The following is a 20,499-nucleotide window of genomic DNA, read 5'->3' as shown; positions in this document are numbered from 1 at the left end:
ATTCCTCCTCCACCCTTGACTTCAGAGCCAGCATAGGCCAAATCCATAACTTCAGAATTTTGGCACTGGGGTAGGGCAGAAACACATCCAATTTAGTATCCTTTAGATGCCTGGGGAAGACTAAAAAAGTGGTATTTTCTTTAAGATGTCCTTGATGTTTTCCCTTGATGTCAGGGCTTTCTGAGGTAGAGGTGAATTTCCTGCATAGTTGCCTTGTTGAATTTATCTCCTGTGTATTTGTAAAACCGCTTTTCTGAATCCTTCTGAGCTTTGGCCAAAATCAGTATCATTTGCAAGCTGACTGCATTCACTGTGATAGGTGCACCACTGGCACRTTCTGAATCTGCCACAGGATAATTTCACTTCTCATACCTTAATAATGAGAAACACTGAACCTCTTTATGTCCCTCCATGCCTTTCACTTTTATAACCTCCTATCTCATCTGCCTTCCCTCTCATTAATCATTTTTTGAAGAGTCCTGATCTACTTAGACATGTCCTCGTACTAAACCCTTTCCATACCTTTGATCATTCATGCTGCTTTTTTCCTGTACTTTTTCTAGCTTTGTTTTGTCCTTTTTGAGACACTGGAACAGCATACARGAACCAAGATAAAGGCAATAGTTKCGTACAGAGATGTAATGACATTTGCTTTTGTTCTCTTTTCCTTTCYTAATAATTCTTAATGTCATATTTGCTGTTTTGATAGCTATTCAGCACTGAAGTGACATTTTCAGAGCACAACCTATTATAATTCACAGATCTCTTTCTTGAGCGATAAAACCAGGAACATGGCACACCACTAAGGATGTAATGGGAAGACTGTGTTTTACATGTACATTACTTTGCATTTATGACTACTGACACCCTATAACCCATTCATTCAACAYTTTTCTGCAATTCTTCAGTGTTGCCCTTTTCCCCTAAAGGGAACTTCTTCCTCGTCTACTCACCTCTTTTGCTGGGATTGCAAAACCAGMAGTGAGGATGAGATTTAGATTTAAGGAGGTCATTGGAAAAAAACACCAATMGTTACAATCCTTCATATAAAGCTTGGAGACCTCTTTAGTTTTTCTGGTAATATGAGCTATTTTTTCACCATTTGCAGTTATGAACCAAAGTATTAAAAATAGGATTTGTTTTTCTTCAATTAAAGGCAAAAAGAAGTATCTGAAAAGAGAAACAGGGTAGTGATGACATCCTTAAGTACAATTATCTCAATGGTATTTTCGCAGGCTTTTCCTTTAGCAAGTCAGTTACATGTAAACTGTTTTCTACTTTTGTAGAATATTTTAATCAATGTCTAACTCTTTATGGTAGWAAAGTACTTTAAAGATAATTTGATCCACTCATTTAATTTGCATGAGTAAGTCCCCTCTGCCTGCCACTCCTGTTAGCCCTGACATGCACTTCTCCCTCTTCTAACCATTTCTCCTGCTCACCATGCTTTGAACGGTGATTTACTTTGATAATCTCTCCCATTTAGTTAATTCCAGCACCTTTGAAAGTGTTGCCATTTCAATTCTTTGAATATTGTGTGCAATGTAAATCATCAAAGAGATTCTCATTTAACAGGAGGCATTAAGATGGTTTTACTGTTCCTCTAGAAAGAACTTCCCTGCACATCTTTTCAGCTTTTGCACTCCCATGCTAAGTGRCATTGCCTAGGTTTCAGGAGACCTAACACATATCAATAAAATTTCTTTTYATCCTTCTGATGGTACAACTCCTTTTAAAAACAAACCAAACAAAAAACCAAGCTCTACTTGTCCTGWACGTACTCTGTGAGGCTTTCTGTTGCTTATACACAGTGAACAACCCTTTTAGCATTTTTTCTTATGCCTTTATCAAGTTATTTTTCAAGATTGGACTGGAATATCATAATATTTTTATAGTTAGACAGAGTGTGTACATTTTTCCAGATTCCCTTCTTGAACCTTCTGAATACTGATTTCCTAGTTAGTAATACATCTGACCCTTCAATTCAATGACACTTTTTAGTTTCTCACTGAAATGTTTTGATGTTGTAGCATGAATTTTCACTGAAACTCTAATTTGATATTTCAAAACTAAAATTATCCCGACTGTATCTGATTGTGCCCTGAATGTAATCTGAATGACCCTTACCAATAGTCCTTTCAATTTCCGTTCTATGAACTCCTCATTTTAACATAGATGATTTTTTCAAGTTAGGCAGTAATATAATGAATTCTGCTGTTCTAATTGGAATATTGAATCTAATTACATTACAGTGACCTAAAGAGTTGGAGAATAGCTCTGTGACAGCAACATTTGAACTAGATCCTGTGCACTCTTGCAAGCCAACTTAAATTTTTTTTTTGTCTTCTCATTCTAACTCAAGCATCTATTACATTCGACAGTCATTTGTGGATTTTAAAAATTTACATTTGAAATCACATCTAACCTGTCTTCAAAGGGGATAATGACGTTTTTATATTACAAYTGTATTTTATAAGTGGCATGTTCTAGGGCATACATTGCTGAATAAGTTTCTTAGAATCAGATACCAAATTATTACATCTATAGCTGAATACCAATAAAAGAATACAAGGAATTACTATTTAAAATTGTTCTTCAATATATCACATATCCTTCAAAAATGGATGAAAGAGGAATAAGGCATAATGAAATAGTAGCAATATTTTTCCTGTAAGTTCAAAAGATCCTTTAAAACTTTGACAGTACAGTGTGACGTTTTCACTTCTCTCTTTTCTTCCTTTTCCCCAGTCTGTTTCTGCCTTTTCCATTTGCCATTCTTCTTTAAATTCTGTAATTAGTCTTGAAGTTTGATTTTCACATTCCAATTAATTACACCAGGAGTAAAGAAAGACAACTCACAGGAAGGCCAAAGCACTAAGCAGCTTATATTCACAGCTTTGTACCAGTAGGGGCAGCCATACTGACTGAAAAAAGAAATTCTATAAAAAGCCTTAGTAAGACACATTCTTTGACAAATATTCTGGCCTGTTAAAAATGTTCTTTGAAAGACTGCCACTTTCCTGTCAAAAAAAATTAACTAGACGAAAAAAACAAATTTTTTAAGGAACATGGAAAAACCTATTTCCTCTTCCCCATCATAATTTTCTCCAAGTAGGTCATTGAGAGCCATGGCATCAGAAAAATGTCTGTACAAAATTATCTCAGACCTGATTTCTATCTGTTGCTTTTGAGACACATAGAACGGGAAGCTTTGATTTAATAATTATGTTAATTATTTATTAAAATTGTTTTAGCCATGCAAAAGAGGTTAATGTTARTAATTTTAGACATTTTCCTTTAAATGCCTCATGAGATAAACTCCTTGATAAGCAAGGAAAATATGAAGTATTGAGAATTATATAAACAGTGTTAAAAGGTGGGAAACCAGAATACAATTTTGTTTAAAGTATGATTTGCACGCTTCAAGAACACAAATCTCAAAAAAAACTTTTATATAAAGGAAAAATGTTGACTCCCAGATGCAATTTTCTCATATTATCCTTTAAAGTTTTCTTTCAATATTTTTATATAGGAGGGTGAATGAAGCCATAGTTTTGCCCATCAGCAGGACTCAGTTTCCAGGGATAGGAGTAGAGGTCCAGATCTCCATTCCCTCAAGATTTCAGCCCCTGCCATTTTAAGGCAAGTCATTTCCATCTCCTGTTACACAAGGGTTAACAAAGTGATGGCACTGATTTGCAGTTAAATCTCTTTTGCACAGAAAAAGTAGTGAATGCACATCCCTCATTCTGGGATAYGGTTCAGGGACTTTTGGAAAAATGATGCCAACAACAGCTCCTCRTTCGTGTAATGGCTTGTGAATTAAGCCAGTTTTTTTTTTTTTTTCTGAATCTATAAAAGAGAAGCCCTGGTATTTGAACACACATATTGATTCATTGAAAAGGCTAAAATCTTTTCTACTTTTGCTTGATTTCATTCAGATGCTGTGCAAACTAAAAATATACTTAAAAAAAATTATTTATATCCCAAAACATTTTTATCACAGCAATCAAGATTGGAAATGCAGCTGTAAATGGCATGACAGATTTATATAACCTCAGAAACCTATTCTGTCAGTGTTCACCTGGTAAGTCCATGACTGATGCTCGAAAAGAACAAAGCACTGTGCTTCACTAAACTCCAAAAGGCCATAGACCCATGTCTGTGTGACCCCACAGGAAAAAAGAAGGTAAAAATAATCARGTATCGTTTTAGTCTAACAAAAATATTAAAATATCCAGTTTCATAAGAATATTAAAAAGCTGTTTCTGTAGTCTTATGTATCCTATCCTCAGGAAAAATGTAAATAATACCTATAGCAGGTAAAACCAACATAATATATTGCAGTTTAGCYCAAAAAAGATAATAAATCTCAATTTGGTTACTCCAGAGAACCCTTATGTGTCATGAAAATCTATACCTCTGTGCCACATCTCAATTTGTCTCTAAATAGTTACTGAAAATGTAAAATATTTTAAACTCATTCAAAATAAATAGATCATATGACTGAAATGCTCTCGAGGGATAAAGCATTCAATGACATCACTGAAGAGTCAACTAACCACTGTAAAACAGATCAAATTGCAAAAGGGACTTGCTCTTTACCCTTAATGACTGAAAAAAAAAGAGGAAATATTTATGAAAACAACTGGTCTTCAGCACACCTTTTTCTTGCAAAAGATACCCGTACTAAGCAAAAAAAAAAACAACAAAAAACCAAAAACCAAAACAAATTAAACCAAAATAATGTTGGGTTTTTTTAAAAAATGGGCTTTTGAAAGCACAGACTCACAGAATGGATTTTAATAAAGGGACCTTTAGARGTCATTAGTCCCAGTTCCCTGAAATGAGCAGGGATCAGATTGCTCAGAGCTCCATCCACCCTGACCTTGGATGTTTCCAGGGATCGGGCATCTTCCACTTCACTGGGCAACCTGTGCCAGTGCCTCACACACTCATCATAAAAAGTTTCTTCCAAATATCTTGTCTGACTCTATCTTCTTGCAGGTTAAAACCACCGTGCCTTGTCCTATTGCTACAGATCCTATTATATCTGCACATATATAGGGACACACACATAAATAATTTCAAATTTAAACCCATTTCTCATTTAAAAGGCAAACGAGCTTGAGAAATATATATATATATATTTTTTTTTTTAAATCTAGAAAACACGCTCAAAAAAAAATCCCAATAAATACAGATGTAAATACAACATAAAGCTTAGGGAAAACAATTTCTTCAGTTTCAATTTATAGCAGAAATATAAGAAGGATAGAGAAGGGTAAGGAGCATGATCAAATTAAAGCAATGGACTTCTGTATGAAATGGAACAAAATATAAAATTAGAGAACAGTAGCTCAGCAGCACTTCTAGGTTTAAAACTAGAGGACATGTAATGAAACCAGAAAGTGGAGAAAGAAATATCTTCTTACACACTGCACACTTAAGATAGAAWTTTTTTTACATAAACTGCTGCAGATTATATATTAAAAGATTCATCCAAAAAGAACCCCTACCTTTAAAAATTCATGGATGAAAAAAACATAAATAACTATTGAATACGTCATTATCTCTTATTTGGGAAATCCTTGAATTGTGAATTGCWAGGAATCAGAGAATTCAAGGACATCCCAATACACCCTTTTCTTAATTATTACTTTCTCTAAACATCTTGACCGTTGATAAAATTGATATAGAAGCAAAACAAACTTCCTTCTGACCTACTAGAGATTTTTATGTTTTGTATTGCCGTTTATATACCCATAAACTCTCATGAACTCTTTATAGAGTAATTTTCATTGTAGACAWAATGGCCAAATAAAGCTATACTGCCTAACAAAGTTAATCCTTCCTGACAGGAAAAGTTTGGAAACAACCACAATGTACTTTAGGGCAAAGTTATACATGTTTATCATATTTTGTAACCTGCGCTATGTCAATGCCATGCAATACTAACACGTGCCACAATTTAACCGCTCTCTACAATTTATATGTATTATTCATGATAAATAGTTCACATTTCTATGCACAATATTGATATCCTGCTAATATGACATAGGCTAACAAAAAAGTGGAAAAAAATGGGTAGAGGGCCTTACTATGTCTGGAGGCATTTTTCTATCAGCAACCAAGCAGGCAGCAGAAATAAAGAATCCTCTCGCCTTCTTAGAGCTGCTGAAATGAGCTGTTTATTTGACTAGCAAGTCATGGTGTAGACTGTGAAGCCCAACAAACAAACAAATTTAACACAGCTTCCCAGACAAGTAGGTCACCTCATTTTCAAGGAAGCAAGTAAACAAAAACAGAAACCTCCTAAGATACAGATAGACATCCTTGCAACCAGGGTAAGATTAGCTGCTGAGAGCTTGTGGTTAACGCAGGCTCTTTTCACCAGATGTTGACCATATCTTGTGTAGTTTAAAATTGGATTGCTCTTGCTTGCTTGTAAAAAGAGCTTATGCATTGCATAGTACTGAATTATAAATTGTGGTGTAATAATTAACTTTATTTCTTTATCTTCTGATTGTAAATAATGTATTTGTTCAACACTTCTTGCTCATGCTGCAGCTCAACCATGGCAACATAGCAAGAAACAGTTCCTTCACCACTGCTCAGAGTTTATTGTCAAGAAACATTCCCCTGTGTTACCTGGATATTTTAGGAGAAACTCATTGAACAGAGCAGAACTCCCCTGTCATAGTATTGCAGTTTTATAATTGCACGTTCCTTACAAAATCCCACTCAAATAATTTGCTAACTATTAATTTTAACTTAATGTTTACAAAAGGCAAACACTGTGCACTGTAACCAGAGTTTTCCTGGGYTTAGGTTTTCACCTTTACTATGTGCATCCTCTAGCTGATCGTAATTGGATCCAKTTTTTGTGACTTTTCCTCTCCAATGAGAGGTGAATAAGATTTTCATGGGTATTAATCTTAAAAAATATGTATCAACTTATTGTTACTCATAAACCTAATGTGAGATTTGAAAAGTTACCACCATCAAGCCACTCTCACAGTTAAAAAACTGAGTATCAAAATGATGAAATAATATTGCAAACTAAGTATTTGAGGAATCAGAATTCTCAGCCAGGAATCCTGTAATTCATGTCTCAGTTGGGTTTTGTTCAACATTATGCAATGGAATATGAAAGCTGAAATAATAAATCCATTATTAACATACTGAGCACAAAAAGGAACAGTTATTCACAGTGACTTAGTTACATCCATTCAGAGGTGATTCAGCGGTCAGCTATCAGAAAATATCACCACAGTGATTAACAGAGATAAACCAGCAAAATTCACATTAGAAATTTTTAGGAAAGGACATGAAAACGGAAGGGCATCACTGTGCTCTCATATATTGCACTCAACTCTTGAATAGTGTGCACAGTGTTGGCCTTCTAATCTTCAAATATAAACCAAAAAGAAACTTTTAGAGGAAAGGACAGCAAGGATGGTCAGGCATATACAGTGATTTCTGGAAAAGACATAGCCATGGAGAAATGCACCAAACCATTGTMCACTCCATGAAAATAGCAAGTAGCAATTTTAAAACAAAGGGACAGGACTTTTTTTCCTATCTACCACATAATTAATTGTGGCATTCATAGCCATGGGATGTGGTGACAACAAAATTCTACACAGGACCAAAAAAAAAAAAAAAAAAAAAAAAAAAAAAAAAAAAAAAAAAAAAAAAAAAAAAAAAAAAAAAAAAAAAAAAAAAAAAACCCAAAAAAAAACCTCTTTAAAAAGAGAGGTGCTAAAAAGTTGCAAAGAATGCAATAGTCATTGTGGCTACTGTTATTTACTGAGAAGTTCTTAAAATTCTTTTTACTGGAGTCTAGAAAGCCATGACAASGAAAGATCACATTAAATTTAACCTCAATTTCTCCTACACTTTTCATGACTGGTCAGTATATTAATTTCATTGAATACTTAGGATATGACATGATACAACCGTTGTTATGTTTTCATTTCATTATTTTATCGTAATTATACTTTAAAATCGTTTTTGTCCTTCTCATTGCTATATCATGGWATGCATTCTGAAGGTTTGGCTGAGGTCTTTTGTATATTCTCTTCTTAGCTAGATAGATTTTCCTGATTTAAAAAGCAAGAATCTCTGAAAAGCACTGGAGTACAAATCAATATTTCTGAAATCCTGTTCTGACCTTCACCCCACTCACATTGCAGGTCCTCCTTTTCTACCAAACACTTTTTTCTTACAATTCTTCTTTCCTTGAAAATCATTCATCCACAAAATTTAAGTGACAGCTATCCTCCATTAGAAGATTAACTGTTTAAAAATTATTCTTTATTAAGAAGTACTGTCACACTAGAATTAATGCTTGAATTAACATTGCAAAATTTAGAAACATGATTACTGTATTATTATCATTTAATGATTTTCATTTTACAGCTCACTTTTTCATAAGAAAGCCATTTCTCCATTTTGTGCTCACACTGTGTCTACTCACTTAGAACTATACAGCTAACTATTGTGGAACAAAAATAGCATAAAAAAGCTGCTCAGAAATAGAAATTACCATATTCATGACTTTCTAGATAAACTTTTCAGAACAGAGTAGAAGACAGGATTTGAACCAGAAAAAGTTATTGTCAAGTTTTCTGATTAGACAGCTCCATAAAATAGCAGAACTTGTTAAAACAAAACAAAACAAAACCAGAACCATTTGTTTAAAAGCAGTGACATAAAATTACAGTTCCAAAAGGTCTAAAACACATTACAATAACCTAGTTCATTAAGGCCAATAAGGGATAAAAAACAAATATGTACATTAGAAAAGCAAAGTAGATAATGAAAAGCTATTTTCCAAGGACATAAAACTAATCATTAAAAGATAATTTAATACAAGTGTGTTGAAGTAGTAGGGTGTAAAGGAAGCAATTGAGGAATACAGACTACTTGGCTTTTTGAAGCACTACCCTATTGTCCTCCTCCATGTTTCGCTTTAAAGCATCTCTGTTCCGAGAGCAAAAGAAAAAATGCATCCTAGTGCTATTTCACAAAAGGGTAGTACATACTTCACACAAGGTTATGGCTTAAACATCTACTCAGTTTCTGCACAATGAGGTAATTGCAAGAACATCTTTGTGCATTCTGAAGATGTTTTCTCACATTGTCTGGACAAYATCTCAGAAAACAGGTAGAGTGAGAAAATCCATACTTTTTAGGTCTGAAATATTTTTAATAATTAAAAAAAAATCCAAATAATAAAATCACAAAACATACCTTTATCTAGTACAGCAGGGATTTTAAAACCTACTCCAACATAACCCTTATTTTAACAGCCTAAGTTTCACCATGTAAATCTAAAGCTTGTTTTACTTAACTACAGGTGAGACACACACTGAAGAGAAAATTTGATCTCTTTGGGACCATAAGCACCGTTAAATACTCGAAACAAAACAACCTTGGTAATGAAAGAAGGGCTCTGCACCAGAGCACTGTTAGTGTGACACAGGTTCKCACCTGTGGGTACAAGAACCTCATTTCCTCACAAAAAAACCACCTGATTTTGGGTGTATKTACTGCTGCCAAGTTGGCAACTCACTGTTGTTTTTTAATACCCTAGAAAKGAAAACATTTCAGTATTAACTTTATTTTCTTAAGCTCATTAAATGTCTTGTATTCTTTTGATTCTGAGTTTAAGTTTGCACTACAACAACTGGAGGGGGGRATTTAGGAGCTTAAGATGAAATGGTACTTTAGAACAGACACTTATGTCTCTTCTCAGTATTTAATGAACCATGACTGACTTGTTTGGCAAGGAAAGAAAAAACCAGTATGATAATCCAATTAGACTAAGATCAACTGAAACAGGATCAGGTAGACAGATAACTATGAAAAAAAATACTATTTCAAGAAAGCCTGTGCCTACCCTTAAATGCCTATGGAGCAGTCTGATGGATGTGAGAAGCAGACAGTCATTATTTTATGACAAAAGTATCTATGAAGATTGCTTTACTTATTCATTCTACACTAGACTTGTTCTTTTTGCCATTGAGATAAACACAGAATGAAAAGCRAACTGCAACATACCAGTGTCTCAATTTTTGTATTTTATAAAAAGTGAAAAAGATAAACCACCTTTTAAAAGGGTGCCAGTCATCATAGGGAAATACTCAATTCACTGAACAAGGTTATTAGTTTAACAACAAAAGTTGACATTCTCTGAAGCTGAATTTATGTACTGTGTCTACAGTGCCTTTTCAATTTATTCTTTATCTAGCACATTATACTGTCACCATACATGCAGACATAAAGTATAAACCTATGGAGTGAATCAAGCTTCCTAAATACCTTTTTAAAAGTCAAGATTCTAGGGGGAAACTGAAGCTCAAATAATGTGGAAGTGATGCATTTTGCAGAAGCTTCTAAATCTATTAYATCCAAATCTATTTTCTAAACAAACATAGCTCCGTCAGATTTTCAGAATGCATTATTACACACATTTTTGGGATATTTCACTKCAATGATGCAGTAAGTGCCCTGCTGGGCTTGTGGTCTCTCAAGAATTCAAAAGAGTTGAATGCAACTACAGATGCTGTTCCCACAGCGTCACAGTCAAGCCTAAAACCTAAAATACCTTAATTACCTTCCTACCATCACTACTTTCCTTATCAAACTCAGTATTTAGCAAATCACACCTTAAATTAAATACGAAGTAAACATTAGAATGTCTAAAATAAGAATAAGACAAGTGATTTTAGCAACACAACACTGGTATAAGACGCTGACAGAACGTAAATCTCTCTCCTTCAGGAATTTGCAGCCATCTGTCCACAAAACCTAATTCCTTCCTGCGGAGCCACTTGCACTKTCTAGCATCCTGAGGTATAAAAGTACTCAGATCTTCCCACAAAATACTCTCTGTTCACTTGGGAAAAAAGCCATCAAGCAGTGGGGCGTTTAACATCAAAGATGTCCTGAGCTGAGCATGTTGGAATCCTTTGGCTGATGAAGGAGAAGATTTTCCAAGCTCAGGCAGAGACCATGACCCCGACCACAGGAGAGAGTCTTTTACAGAAACACAGGTACAGCACCTAATGGSGAAGTTATGGGATACCCTAACAGACGATTCATTTTCTCTTCAGCTGGTTATAGAGCAYGGTAGTTACCCCAGGAACTGTCCTCAAACCTTCATACACCCTTTCGAAAGATGTCAACTAACAACAGGAAAAGCCATTTCTCCTATGCAGGCACTTATTCTGAATTGAGTTTCCTATTCAGAAGTGATCTTAGACATCTCTAAATGAACATGCTGGCATTAAAAAGCAATGTAACATGATTAGAGTAGAAAATGTCCATGTGTTAGATAATTCTGTACACCTTCCATGAAATAATACTTATGGGTCTTGCATTTCCCTGGTTAAAGACTGGGGARGGGAGTGCAGGAAATAATTCCCAGTGAAATAACATGATGTTTACATTCCTCTGAAAGTGAAACTGTCCTCTAATTATGAAAGGCCAGACTGTCTGCCATTACAGAGCAGATAAAGGGGTTTCCAGGTGAAAAAAAAGCAAGCCTACAACAACTGAAACTGGTGAGAAGTTAAAGCACCTAAAAGCTAAATTAAAATTCATGCAAGGTCTGAAATAGAATTATACYTTGTCTTGAGAGGAGCAGCAAGTCAGACAACCAAGGGCAACAAACACCTTGTTAAGTACAACCCATAGTGCAATTTAAGTATAGTTGTTCTGCCATAATCATTTGTAACTGTGTTGTCTACTCATATTTTACTGTCACCTGAAATAGCTCTCTGTGGGTTTAACAAACCTGACATGTCTGTAAGTGGGATTTTATGTCACTTTTACAAATACTCCACTCCCACTACATACTGTGTAGTGACTGAAATGTTTATCAGAGGGAGGTTTCATTTGAACTTCAGGCCAGGCAGCAAGTTCCACAGTAGGAGCAGAGCAGGTAGGAGCATTCATGTTACTTKCTGGGGTACTGTTATGTGGTAAGATTTCATCAAAATTCTAAAGAAACTGTCAGCAGTGTTTGTTAAGAAGAAAAGGTATCTAGCCGCTGTGAAATATTTCCTTAGACCATTATACTATGAACACTGATAAAGAACATACGTAACAACTGAGGTGCAGTATCAGGCAGATGTTTACATGGCCAGAATGTGAAAGACTGATAAAACCTTGCAGCTGGCTGCCTTTGCATTGTTCTAAGCTGTTAAGATAGATATTCCTAGACCTACTGAATTGGAARGTAAAAATCAGGCAAGTACAGTTTCAGCTTTCTCATTTAACTAACATGTGATTAGCAATGATGACCTGTTTGCACAAGTGAGATGATGGAAATCTCTTTGGTTATAATATAAAGGGAAATTTACCACTAAAATTTTTAAGAAAGATATTTAAGAAGTTAGAAAATGGGACTCATTAAAATGTTACATGTATTCACTGATCTATCCTGCTTCATTAATTACAGTTCCATTAAAAAGAGATCTTCTCTATTCCTTAATAAGAGCCACCTATATAGCAGTGAGCATTTTGAAAAACTATATAAACACTTAAGACTGGTTCCCTTCAGAAAATCCCCAAATAATGTGAAGGACTTTTATTTCATGTYTTAATGACATTTCAATATTTTCAAACATAAATATGGCAAACAAAACKCCATGTGCAAAACTAGAAGAGATATGGATAAATTTTTAATTGCAYAAAGCCTAATTTTGTATTATGAACCTTACAGCAATTCAAACTCTACTGACCTAAAAAAAAAATTAAAAAGTAGGTCTTTTCTTTAGTTTAGTTTCAGTAGGCTTTTCCCAATATATATTACACTTCACTGCACAAATAATTTGTATTAATATTTATAAATCTAGGGGAGCAAACAACCTTTAGCTAGGATAAAGTCAGCAAGGACATGTGATGATTTATTATGTCAGACAGACACAAGGGACTCACTACTAAAAGTAACAGGCTCAGTGGAAAGACACTTAACAGCTGCAATTCATTGAGTCCAAATTCAATAAAAGAAGCAGTGTGACATTTTTATTGGTATCCCACTACTTCTAGATTTAAAAGGAGTAATTTAGTTTAAGCAACAGGTGATGTAAACAATCTTTGTAGTATCTCAGTCACAAGCCTGGCAAATTACATAGCACTTCAACATAAAAGGATGAGAGCTTTTTTATATTCTTACCAAATTCTTTTTCAGTGTTCCAAGGTCTTAATTTTAGCTTGTAATCTGAAAGTAAGTTTCCCAGTCTTCTGAAAATCCAAGCTGAGTTTTCCTTTGTCCTGTGATATCTTCAAAGCATTAGAGATGTAACTGTCCTTAGATCCATCTTCCTCAGATAATTCTTTTATTTCTTTACAACTTAGATGACCATTAGTTTCTAGTAATCATTATTACCTTAAAACTAGCTCAATTTAATAGGGATGTAAAACTGCTGGGATTTYAGATAGCTGAAAGAGTATGCTAACGTTGGTATCAGTCCAGTTGCTAAAGAACGGAAAAATGAACACCACCTTCCTTCGTTTGACACCTCTGGCTATCACRCAACCAAGAATTTAGAAAGGTGTGACACGATTAATACTATTTCCTAGTGTATATGGTATTGAAATCATGCTGTTATTCATTCCATCTTCCAAATCCATGTCCTCAAGCCTGCAGCAGGTCATTCACTGGTGTAGATTTGTACCTGCCATGTCTATATAGTTTTCTGTGTTTCTTTCTGGCACTGACCTTCAGTATCAGCTGCTACAGTTGCTTAAGTGAGATCTTTTGGGGCTCCAGTGCTAACCAGTTTAGAGGATCTCTGAAGGCTTAGTGTAACCAGTAGAACTTAATCCATCTCACTGGACTTACAGAAAGGAAATTATTCTGCCTCTGGGTCCTTTTTGAAGCCTACAATGTTGTTTGGGTAATCAYAGGGTATCAATGCTACCAAACTGCTTTCATATAAACATTTTGGGCTTGATCTAATATCACTGTATCCAGGGGAGCTGCATAAAATGTTACCTTGAGTGCAAAAACTAAGGGAATATTTAAGCTATAAATATCTGCTTGACAAAAAAAAAYAGTGCAAGAACATGTTCACACTGCAGTTGCTAACACTGATTTCTTTTTCTGCATTGTAGATGGGAATCCAACATTAGCTCGTGTCTTGCAAATCCTGGTGTCATTTAATCTGTTTCAAAGTGCAAATAAAACAGTGCTATCTTAAAACCACACTTAGGATCTTTCTAAAAATAGGAAAGTGCTGGAGGTCACTGTGTAGTGAAGGGAACACACAGTAGAAGAGCATAAGTAATTTAAAAGACTACTTAGAGTCTGGTTTTAATATTAAATTTGCTTCAAATCAGTGATTTTCATCCACTTTGCATGCAACGTTTAAACATTATTTAGTCTGAGAAATAAATAACATTTGCGAAGAAAACATATTTAAATAATCTTGACAAAGCAAAAACTGAAAGATCTGTAAGAAAGCAGAGTGAGGAAAGAGGTACAGTGTATACAGCAGTAGACTAATATAAAATTAACCACACAAGTTTCTTTATTCTCTTTCTATATATGCACTTCAATAAAAGTAGTGGAGTTCCTTGAGGATTAAAAAACAAGGGAGGATTAATTGTGTCTGAACAACTATTGCTCAATGTACATGCAAGGTCAGATCCAAACCTGGGGCTTGGTGGGTGGGTTCTTGTCCTCACCATTGATTTTCATTTAAGACCTTAATTAAATTTTATTCCCTCTCTTCAGTAACTTATTATCTAATCAATTTTGTCTGAATTGATTCTGTAAGTTGCAAATGCCAGTGTGAATCACAGAATATTTGGTGTGTTGGAAAATAAATACACGGAACACTGAAATACATGAAAAATGGAGAGCAGGCTGGTGGGTAAATACAAACCAGAGCAGAGTTATATTCATGACGCAGGCTTCTGCTCCTCAGAGGATGTGCCTTCTTCGAATGCAAGATTTTTGATATCCCTGAAGGGCATTACCCTCCTGTTTACTGCTGTCTGCTCTGTTAGAACCAATGTGCCTCTGGGGAAGCCATTCACTGGCATCTACATTTGGGGTGGTTTGCTGTTTGTTACGACAGCAGCTGGCTTAGAAAGCCGGATAAAGACTGCAGTGRATGAGAAAATGTGTCCTGGGCAAATAACATCCTCCAAAGAGAAGCCAAAACCGAGATCTGAATACACAATTGTATCACAATTGCTGTAATTCTTAATTTCTTACATGATWGTTGCAAGAAATTGAGTAATTTCAAGATGTTTACCTCTTTTCCTGAAAGAAGCTTATGACTCTCCCATGGAATAACGTTTTCTCTTCTTGATACTTTTAAACAATTAGATCCCAGCATGGATTTAGAAACAAAAATTTGGGGGATGAGGTATGCTGCAAAGCGGTTGCACAGAAATGAGCTTTAGGGGAAAACAAATCTCCACAAAATGCAATTACCTCTARTGGGAGTAAACTCCAACACCTGTGATGTATGAAAGGTCTCACTCCCCAGCCATGACCAGGGAGATGCCAGGGTTCTAGAGTACCAGCAGGAGGACAAATAAACCTGCCTGGGTCCTGTGAAACCTCCCGAGGGAACCAAAGTTACGCAATGTCAWAATGCATGTGCTATGTCATGCTAAGGTGGCAGCACTGTGAATGGGGAGTTTGAGAAACTAAACCCCTTTCCCTCACTTCTGTGGGAAATACTGGAGCCCTCCTACCCTCCTTACCTCCTACAAGTGACTGATGATTTCACTCTCTTMATCTATTTAGTCTCCACATTTCAACCCTGCCTTCCCTTCTCCTTCAGGAAATTCAGCCAATTCCACTGACTACAGAGCCCTGCACGCTTCACTTGCTATAAYAGCAGTGAATCAATTCCAGAATACTGCTGGATTCACTTTCACATCTAGGCAGCTTCATAAACAAGTTCAAGTGGCAAGATTAGACTGTATATTCTCYATTAAGTATCATTTGCCTTTCAAAATAATTACCCATTTTCATGTGGTAAATTTAAGTGTGTCCTCCGAAAACTGTCCTCTAGGTTAAGAGTCATGCTGAAGTAATTTCTCACTAGATGGGATATTTCCTGCAATCATTTAATTTTAGATGTTCTGCTTTCATTGAAATTGTTGTTTCTGAAGTCAGACAAACAGTGTTAATCTGATGTCTGTGTTTTAGAAAGCATTTTCTTGAATTCAGGGAATGCTAAATATAAGTATTCATAGAATTTATGGCATCTGAGACAGTCAAACAGGATTTGACATACAGTCTCAGGTGGACCAAGAGAGTAAAATTATATGAAATATGTTTGGAAAGTTACAGATAAAAAACCAAATTTTCCCACCATAACAAAGGTATGTGATTGTATTCCACTGTCCAAGAGCTAAACCCCAAAAGGAAAAACAAATCAGTGCTTCAACAAAGAGAGAATTTGAGGAGTCCAAACACTCAGTAAACTTCTCTACCAATACAAATTCTGAAAGAATGAAAGAATAAAATGAAATCAGAATCACGTATTGTTATTATTATTGATCCTGAGKATACTGTGTGAAATATCCTAAATCCATATCCATGCTTTGTGTTTTGGTACCACACACCATCATCTAGTCAATCAACCTATTAAAAAATGCATTCCAACCTAGTGTGCTAATGTCTAAACCAAAACTACTCTGACAATCTGTAGATTTACTGTGGGTGCATTCCTAGGACTGCAACACACTAAAAGATTCACCTTCACAGCAGTTCACGCAGTATTTCAAAAACATATCCTTCAAGGGCATTCACTWTCCTTTCTTAGCCATATCAGAACTGAAATTCACCTTTTTCATCACATATAAAATATGAGATGTCTYTCACATGATTCCTATTGTCAGAAAGCATCATTCCTTTGAAAGTAGGGCAATATATACACTGACATCTTCTATACCAATAAGAACAGCACAGTTTATCAAAGTGAAAGGGCTAAACCAGATAAATTGAAAGTGAAAGGATAGGACAATTATGCAAAAACTGTAAAAGGAAAACAAACTGACAGAAGAATTGTTCCTAAATCTTAGCTGTAGATGATTTTGCTACCATAATTCTGGATGGGATCAAGACTTTACCAGGAAGGGAAAATGAACAAGGGCATTTGCTTGGGGTGTATCTCCAGAATACTATTTCCTATGTACCTACATTCACAAGGAACATGTCAGTGAGSAAACCAATCCTGGAGTGAGGTTCAYAGACCTGTGAAATTCTAACAGCTTGAAAATGTGCCCCAGCAGATACTGCTGTGTGATGGAACAGTTTATCAGTAGGAGATACTATTTTTATCTCTAATCAAGCAGGTATAAGTGTATGTAATCTAGCCTTTCAACTCTCCCATCCCCTCCCAAAAAAGCTCATCCAGAGCACATTACCATAATTGCAAATGTCTTTTTCAACTTTGCAGGAGGGGGAAAAAAGGAGCTTTTTCAATGCTTTCTACATCTAACTTCAAGGCTCAAATGGAAAAGTTTCATGTTTTTATGCTTTCAAAAAAAAWGGATTAATCTCAACAGGCAGTTGTCTCCCATGGATTATAAGGTCTCTCAAGAAAGCTTATATAACCCCCATAGGTCTTATGATTATCTTGAAAACCCAAGGAAACATATTATTATCCTCTTAAAAGTAAAGAGCCATACTTGCAACAAGGGTTTGAAGATAAAGTTTTTCTCCAAGTTTTTCCTATTTCAACATTGCTTTTTACTTCAAAAATTCTTTAAACTCCAGTACATGCAGAATGTTATTACTGGGAGTGCRGAAAGCACACCCTGCAGTACCAGATAGCAGAGGCTGCTGTAACTGAGTTGGAACTTTTGCTACGAAAAGTCTTTAAATTAAAATGAAAACCTGAAAATTTCAGTTGATGAACACAGGTGAACAACCAAACTTATTCGGTCACCAGTACTACTTATTAAAATAGACACAACCGTTCCAACGGAAAAGAACACACTTTACAATGAAGGACCTAGTCCCTTAAGGGTGGATTTCTGGGTAGAGTTATACAGAAAAAAAATAAAAATGTGCAAGTTAGAGACTTTTATATTATTTATCTGGAAAGTCAGACTGGATCCTCTTTTCCATATTGTTTACATATCATACTTTCATTTCCTTCTGTTTTTTTTCCTTGTATATTTTTTTGCCTTACCAGTTTCTGCATCTGGTGTTATTTTGTTGCTCTTGCTTTATCCCTCTTTTTCCACTCCTAGCTTTTTTAGCCTGGAAAGGTCTCTAACTGTGGACAGCCTTTATGAGACTTGGCTACATGACCTCTGTCACGCAGCCAAGTCTCATAAAGGCTGTCCACATCTAACCCTCTCAACCTCTTCTGCCATTGCTAAAAAAATCAGTTCATTTATATTACCCATAACATATAATTCTGATGCTGGGAAGTGTATGGTGCACAAAGSTACATGTGAAGCTGGAAGCACATTTTAAAGATCCTTAGGAGATGCAAAGACCAGGAAAAACCAGGGGAATTGGAGTTTTCTTAGTACCCTTTGAGAATCTGTCCTGTGTCCTGCCAGATCTTGACAGGGCAGAGCAAATGCAGTCATGCTGAAATGACTAACAGCAGCAAAAAGCACTTTTTTTTTCTGACTTAGACCATGCTGATTAATAAATGGAAAAGGAAGAAAAATATCTTCCAGTCAAGATGGTAAACAAAAGCCRTCTCAGCTAAGTAAGGAAAAAAAGTGAAACTAAGAGCAAAGCTGAAAGTGGAAAGCAGAGAGCAGTGTGTGTTGACACCAGGATGGAGCCTTGACAGCACACTTCCCACTCCAGAGAGGCAGAGGGAGGTCACTGGATCCTCAGCAGTGCAGAAAGGCAGTGGGGTTGATTTCTCCCCAAAAGGCTGAATTGCTCACAGATCTGCAGGTCTTGAATGCTGGTTTGTATCTGAGTGTGTGTGTACGCACAGAACAGGGATGTGTGTGCATCCAAATCTTCTGTCCAAAGACTACTCAAATTTATACTTGGAATGGAATTGCCTAAAGCAACCAAGCAGCCTACTTTGTTGGATATTTCAAATGTTAACGWGACACATGCATACATCATAAAAGTTTTTAAGACATCTCCAGCCTCCTAGACAGCAGGTGCAAATTGTGYCCCTTATGTGAGTCACACTAGATCAATGGAGTGATTAAGGATGACACAGTTCTGAAATCTTGAGGGAAATAGTATGCCCATAATCAAAAGACAGATGAAAAGTGACCCATTTGTGCAACTCAGCTCTTCCATCAGAGGTGAAACTTGGCCACAGTGTGTTGTCACTGCAGCCTTCAACATTACTCAGACCAATGCATTGCAASATCTATGAAATGTTAAATGTTCTGTGACTGAAATTATCAGAGGACTTAAAATTGCAATTATTAATACTATTCATTATCTTTTATTTGCTAGACTTGGATAATCCCCAGKGACAGCTGCAATTTCCATAAACAAACAAAAAAAATCCTTCTAGTTTGAAAAATAAGTCAATTCGTGTGAAACTAATCTACATTTCYCAATCAAAATTGGCTCAAGGCAGCTCTGCAGTTTTCTTTTTTGTAGGCATTCATCTAGCAGAGGCTGTCATTTTAACTTCTGTGAAGTGATTTTTATCCCAGCTTGGGTATTGCACATTGTTTCTATTCCTTTTAACCGAGTTTTCTGGGAGTTCTAGTGAGGGAAATTAGAACTGCTGCCAAACCAACTGTTAAATGTGAGAAAAGAACTGAACAGCTTTTGCTGGATGTATTCTATGACAGCATCTGTGCTTGATTATCTCACCAGCAAATTGTACAGATGTTAAATGCTCAATRTATCAAATGTTGCATATGTTTGTATTGCCGCAGACACATCCACACACATTTGTTAGGGCACCATGACTGAGATTCGAGAATGACACTAATAAAGGACACATAAGACACATTTTTTATATTAAGTCAGACGACAACAATGTGCATTTTGAAAACTGTCTGCAGAGTAATTAACAGACCTGATCTTACAGTGTATTACAGAATTCACCTTGGACAAAGGGGCTGCCAGYGTAGGACTATGAAGTCATGCTAGTAAGTCACTAATGTAAAAAAATAAAATGCAATATATAAATTTTTGTAAGTCATGTCTTCTGCTCCAAGGAACACAGTAATCTTACCTCAAAGGCTCCAAGGAGGAGATGAATTCTGTTGGTCTTTATCTGCTAACCAACTAAATATCACAAGTGCTAAAGCATTGCCACAGTTGACCTTCAGCTTTCCTTTTCCTTATCAAATAAAACAAACTTCCTAATGGAGAAAGTGAGAAATACGGTTCTTCATATTATGCTAGGAAGAGGGCAGAAAGGACAAAGTGACTGCTGTGATTTCTGGAAAACAAAAAAAAAACAAAAACAAAAAAACCCAAAACCAAACAAGCAAAAACACTAACAAAACCAAACAAAACCATACAAAAACAAACCAAAAAAACCCACCACCAATAGTCTT

Source organism: Malurus melanocephalus, unplaced genomic scaffold (assembly GCF_030028575.1).
Source record: "Malurus melanocephalus ecotype Western Australia unplaced genomic scaffold, MMel_1.1 scaffold_47, whole genome shotgun sequence".
In the NCBI taxonomy this organism is placed as follows: domain Eukaryota; kingdom Metazoa; phylum Chordata; class Aves; order Passeriformes; family Maluridae; genus Malurus; species Malurus melanocephalus.
Note: the sequence above shows the minus strand (reverse complement) of the source record.